The following is a 6,953-nucleotide window of genomic DNA, read 5'->3' as shown; positions in this document are numbered from 1 at the left end:
AGTGAAAACTAGACTTAAACTAGGCACAGGTGTAGCCAATTAACAAAATGAGGTGAATAAGAAAAACAAGAAAAAGAGTCTATGGTGGCATCTGGCGGCCAGTGGAGGAAGCAATATTCCTTATATTCTTGTCAATGAATTTTCTCCACACCAGTCAGGCTTCAGAACTGGTCATGGTACCATTACTGCAGCATCCCGAGTGATAAAGGATATTGTAAACACTCTAGATAAGAAAACAACATTGTGCAGCCCCCTTCATTGACCTATCCAAGGCATTTGATACCATTGATCATGCCCTGCAATTGCAGAGGCTATCTGACAAGTCATTAAGAAATTGTAAGTCTAATTTTTATGCTGATGATACTATTTTGTATACTGCTGCCTCCTCTGTGACACAGGCTCTAGACTCATGTAACCTCCAGTTAGTCTTTGATGAAATACAGAAGGCCCTGATGAAGTTTAAACTTGCCCATAAATGCCCATAAAACAAAATATATGCTTTTTACAAGCGGGCATAAAGATTGCTCTACTGAGTTATACACTCACTGGCCACTTTATTAGGTACACCTGTTCAACTGCTCGTTAACGCAAATATCTAATCAGCCAATCATATGGCAGCAATTCAATGCATTTAGGCATGTAGACATGGTCAAGACGACCTGCTGAAGTTCAAACCGAGCATCAGAATGGGGAAGAAAGGTGACCTAAGTGACTTTGAACGTGGCATGGTTGTTGGTGCCAGACGGGCTGGTCTGAGTATCTACTGGGATTTTCACGCACAACCATCTCTAGGGTTTACAGAGAATGGTCCGAAAAAGAGAAAATATCCAGTGAGTGGCATTTCTCTGGGCGAAAATGCCTTGTTGATGCCAGAGGTCAGAGGAGAATGGCCAGACTGGTTCGAGATGATAGAAAGGCAACAGTAACTCAAATAACCACTCGTTACAACCAAGGTATGCAGAAGACCATCTCTGAACGCACAACACGTCGAACCTTGAAGCAGATGGGCTACAGCAGCAGAAGACCACACCGGGTGCCACTCCTGTCAGCTAAGAACAGGAAACTGAGGCTACAATTCGCACAGGCTCACCAAAATTGAACAATAGAATATTGGAAAAACGTTGCCTGGTCTGATGAGTCTCGATTTCTGCTGCAACATTCAGATGGTAGGGTCAGAATTTGGCGTAAACAACATGAAAGTATGGATCCATCCTGCCTTGTATCAACGGTTCAGGCTGGTGGTGGTGGTGTAATGGTGTGGGGGATATTTTCTTGGCACACTTTGGGCCCCTTAGTACCAATTGAGCATTGTTTAAACGCCACAGCCTACCTGAGTATTGTTGCTGACCATGTCCATCCCTTTATGACCACAGTGTGCCCATCTTCTGATGGCTACTTCCAGCAGGATAACGTGCCATGTCACAAAGCTCACATCATCTCAAACTGGTTTCTTGAACATGACAATGAGTTCACTGTTCTCCAATGGCCTCCACAGTCACCAGATCTCAATCCAATAGAGCACCTTTGGGATGTGGTGGAACAGGAGATTCGCATCATGGATGTGCAGCCGACAAATCTGCAGTAACTGCATGATGCTATCATGTCAATATGAACCAAAAGCACCTTGTTGAATCTATGCCACAAAGAATTAAGGCAGTTCTGATGGCAAAAGGGGGTCCAACCCGGTACTAGCAAGGTGTACCTAATAAAGTGGCCCGTGAGTGTATATGAATGTCAAACTGCCCTCAAATTGAATGAGTTGCGTCATATAAATACCTAGGGATCTGGATGAAGAAACTAAGAATCAAGCTAGGCTTCTTCCACAAAAATAAATCATGCTTCACTTTTAACAGTAAAAAACCCCACATTGTCCTGTCTACCTTTCTTTCAGCCCTAGACTACGCACGCAGCTGCTACTACACTGAAGCTACTTACCATAGTGCTCTCCGTTTCATCACTGGAGACGGTTTTCGTGAGCATCATTGTAATTTATATCAAAGTGTGGGCTAGCCGTCACTGACCATCCGAACAGAAAGGCATTGCCTATTTATTTACAAAGGGCAGCTACAAAAGCTGCCTTACTAGCTTGCATCACTCTTGACATTAAGAAATAAGAAATTATCGTTATACCACTCGCTCCCAAGAATGGATAATTCTATAATTCTGTATAATCTGAGTTAGGAAAGACGCTTTTAGTTTGTATGCATTCTTTTGTGCCTATGTAAGCAGGGCTAAAAAATAGAGCCTAGTCTCTGAGAGACTCCCCTGCATAAATAAATGTTAAATAAACTTACAAAATGATTATATAACAATTATATAGCGACAATTATATATGCAATGACAATATGCATATTTTAAACAATGAACTATTGTACCAAAGTGATGGCAAGAGATACATGTGGAGAAAAAACGAACTGCCAAAGATCCACAGCAACCTCATCTGTGAAACATGGTGGAGGGAGTGCTAATGTTAGGGTATGTATAGCAGCCATTGGAATGGGCTCACTTGTCTTCATTGATGATGTAACTGCATAATGAATTATTTCGTTTACAGAAACATCTTGTTTGCTCAAGTACAAGCAAATGCCTCCAAACTCATTGGACGGCACTTCATCAAACAGCAAGACAATGACACCACATAGCAACAAGTGAGTTTTTCAGGCCAAGTGGAAAGTTCTTGACTGGCCAAGTCAATCTCCAGATTTAAATCCAATTGAACATGCATTTCATTTGCTGATGATCAAAAAGGCAAAAAGACCTCAAAACAAACAACAACTGAAGATGGCTGCAGTACAGGCCTGGCAGAGCCAGCATCACCAGAGAAGATACCCGGCGTCTGGTGGGGTCAGTAGGTTGCAATCTTCTTGGCAGTTTTTGTATGCAAAGGATTTGCAACCAAATACTAAACATGAGTGCTTAATTTGGACATTATATGAATCTGTCCCAATAATGTTGGTGCCCTGAAATAGGGGGACTATGTCTATGACTAAAGATAAAAAGTGTTGTTATTTCTAAATAGTGAAACCAATATGTACACAAATACCCTCAAATAAAAGATGAGAATCTCTACTTTAACCTAGTATGTTACGAAGTTAAAATAGAGATTATCAGATTTTATTTGAGTAATTGTTTCAAATCCAAACTTTTGGAGTATAGAACCAAAAAAGAAACTGCTTCACTGTCCCAATAATGGCTCAATTGCAACCAAACAATCTGAGTGTTGCAGTACATCTGGTTAGTTAATCCAAGGAGGCAGATTATCTGAGTGTTTACATCTGGTTAGTTAATCCAGGGAGGCAGGAATAGTGATGACCATGAGCTGTGTGCAAAATAGAATTCATTTGCAACCAAAAAGACCCCCGAATTCAGCTGAGGAACAATAGACATTCAAGTGTTGAAATTCGCTTTCATAGCGGACGGAGGGAAATGCTGTGTCTGAGGCTCTCTACCCCCACCCATCTGATTTATAAACCAATCATAAAAACAAACAGGTCATCTGGCTAAAGTTGAATGAAGTCAAAGAGGGATATGCACATTTTTCAAGCCAATTTAATTTCACATCTGGGAACCAAATACATTGTATTACTAAATGAGCATTCCTACCTGCGAACATGTTACAAAAATGTGTAGCCATTTGATCAACCCCCTTCTGTTTGAGGTTGACCAATGCTAGGTTTTTATTAATTTAATTGGATTATTTTACTATCAGAGATAGTATGAACTTCAAAGACTGGGTTATGCTATGATTGTCACAATCAGTAGTCTAGCACAGTGGTTATCAACCTTTTTGGCTTGTGAATCCCCAAAAAATATATGTCAAGACTTGTGACCCCCCTTCGGAATTGCTTGTTGCTCCCCGGCATCTGACCATTGCATCTGACAACTGCACAGGTAGGCTAACCATTAAATAGGCAGAGAATATCGCTTCTCCGCTGTGCCCCTCCCCCTTGTGCTCTCAGCAGACGAGGCGTAAAGTAGCCTATAGGAAGTGGTTTCATCAGATATCAGATTTAATTCACAAATTGACAGCTACATGATATAACATACGCTATTGCCCTGCAAGGCCATAAAAGAGGACAATTCACCACAATGAAGTAGGCCTAAGCCAAAGTTATGGCCAGCAGATATACAATATAATATTAACAATATTAATATTGTTAATATTAAGTGAACTGAAGTTTCATGAGAAACAATCTGAAATATTGTTTTTATTTCCAATGACTAAGAAAATAAAGATGGAAAAATGCAAATTACCTTGAATTGTAGTTTGTATTCAGAAATAGTTGAAATAGTTGTGAAAATGAACAGAGGATTTTCTCCAACACCTGGAAAAAATCCTGAAAAGCAGGATTAACGTTTGGGCCTGTTAGAGTGTCCACTGGAAGCGTGTGTCGCTTGCAAATGTTTGGTAGCAGCTGGATTATCTAATAAAGAGATGAGCCCCAGGTGTATAGTAATTGATGGTCTAGTAGCAGGGGAAATCTTGGTTGCAATTAAGATCAAATCTTTCACACCTGTAATTGATTTAACAAGAGACCAGTTTATGGTCATCCCATTCAGAATGTGGATTGCAATAAACCCTGGCTGTGTTCCAAAATGCGTTCTTCCCAGCTAGCAAGATTGTGGTGGTCCTTGAGTGGCCTGTTGTTGGCAGAGCCAACAGCCCTCTATCTGCAAAAGTTGTCAGCGTAGCAGCATTTTGCTCATCAACTTTACGATGGCCTAGAAGCGGCAAACCGACACGACTACCAAAGAAATGCGCACACAAGCTCATAACTAAACTTGTATCCAATTGATGATGGATGCATGGGCTTCACACTTTTATTTGTATTGTTGTATTATCAGGGAGGCCTATGCTGTTAAAAAAAACGATACAGGGGCGCTTAGTGGCCTAGCACACTAATGCACATACCACATAATCGCAAGTCCTGGTTCGATTCCGACTCTCGACACATCTTGCATGTCAACCCTCCTCTCTCTCCCATCCTTCCTGTCAATCTCTACTGTCTCTATCCCAATAAAGCAGAAATGCCCTAAAAACATATTTAAAAAAAAACAAAAAACTGATACGACCGTTAAACTACACAACTTAATGCTGAATTATGATGGCACATACTCAAGACAAAATTAAACGTAGGGTAAAAATGTTTTGTCATTCCCATGCCATGCTGAATGGGACATTGGTAATCATTGCCAATTGTGTCTACTGTCATGTATTTGTTTATTATTGTTTTCTTGGCCCTGTGGTGTGGACTATTGCCAATACTTGGTTGTAGCCTTCCACTCCACAAAATAAGTTCTAACCATCTATTACACTGCTTAAAAAGGACAAAGCACTCCTGCTGACAGACTGGCCGAACATCATTGAATAACTTAAATTCTCCCGTTAGCCTAGGGATCCATGTAACAGTAGCATAGCTAGCATACTATCTTCCTGTAAGATAAGTGTAGTCAGTGTGTACATCAGCAAAAATATATAAAACAACAGTAAATCAGTGATTCAATATCATTTTTTTTATTTTCAGTGTTTTTATATAAAATTTACTGGACTTTGCCAGTATCCACTCCCATTGGCTATATTGTGGTCTTCCCAGAGAATAAGACTAGTACCAAGTCTATTTACAAACATCCATTAGAAAATTTGTATTGAAAAAAGTCTACCCACTGCTACCCCAGAGCCTCCTAACTGAATAAAATGATGCAGATTCTATCGCCCCAACTTTAAGATTAATGCCTCTGATTAAAACAATAATATGCAAAAAGGGCCTCTACAGCAGGCTCCTAGTGAGCCATTAGTATCTCTTACAATTCTCTCTATATAAAGTAATGCATATACTTTTCTCCTTTACAATAAATTAGTACAGGCACATTCTCCTACAGTCATCTCATGTTATAGGTCCCTGTAACATAGTCAAAATCATTGTTTAAGAAGACAACATTTTACAGGTTATTCACCAATCACACCACACAAGGCAAACAAAAAAAAAATTACAGTAAAAAAAGAAAAAAAAAAATATATATATCTATGGAAACATCTGGGCAGCAAATTTTTGGTTTTGTGTGAGTGATGCACTTTCGGCTTTTTAAACATTGAAAGCAACTGATGTATACAATTATATGGATTTATATAAATATGTACACAACACACTAAGTCCTGTAAAAACATTCTGTATTTAAAAAAACAACATGTTTATTCAAAGAGAAGAAGCTAGTCCAGACTTCAATAACTTAAGAAAAAAAAAAAAGTAGCTGCAACAAACAAAACATGTTCAATACAGTATATTTTCTGCCCTGCTTTGAGTCTCAAAAGTAGCCAAGACTTCCACAGGTCATAGCACCAGCAAAATACGCACCAGTGCTGACATGAATCACCCCTACAGTATAAATATCAAGAAACTGAACACGCAGTACCAATAATAACTGAGAACCAGAATAAATTAGTGTCAGGCCTTGTACAGGTATTTACAGGGTTAAACACAGGGCTGCTGCCGAGAGGAGATGGGAGTGAGTCATGATGGCAGTGAACGTTGCAGCAGTCTTGCAGCACATTACAGGACAGAGATCAAACTCTAGCACATTCATTAGGTTAGACCAGTGATTTTCAAAGTCAGTCCTCGGATTCCATGTTATGTTAATAGTTTTTTTTGCATCCGCCAACCCAATCTCTTGAGTTCAGTTGCATAGCTCATTGACTTAATGTGGATATGACATGTTGCCAGTTACAGTATTTAGAAGCTAAATTCATTAAAATGGGAGTCATGCGAGTTGTGGTGTCATACGCACATAATGTACTGATGAGCAGCTCAGTTGAATATAATCAGGATGTGAGGTGGAACGAAAACCTGCAGAGAGATTGTCGGTTCTTGTGAAGGGCTTAAAAACCGAGTGAGTGGACCCCCCTGTACACAGGCAACAGTAAACATGATAAGGGTGTCTGAGAGACAGAAGTACTG

The sequence above is a fragment of the Argentina silus genome, assembly GCF_951799395.1.
Source record: "Argentina silus genome assembly, chromosome: 3".
Lineage (NCBI taxonomy): Eukaryota > Metazoa > Chordata > Actinopteri > Argentiniformes > Argentinidae > Argentina > Argentina silus.
Note: the sequence above shows the minus strand (reverse complement) of the source record.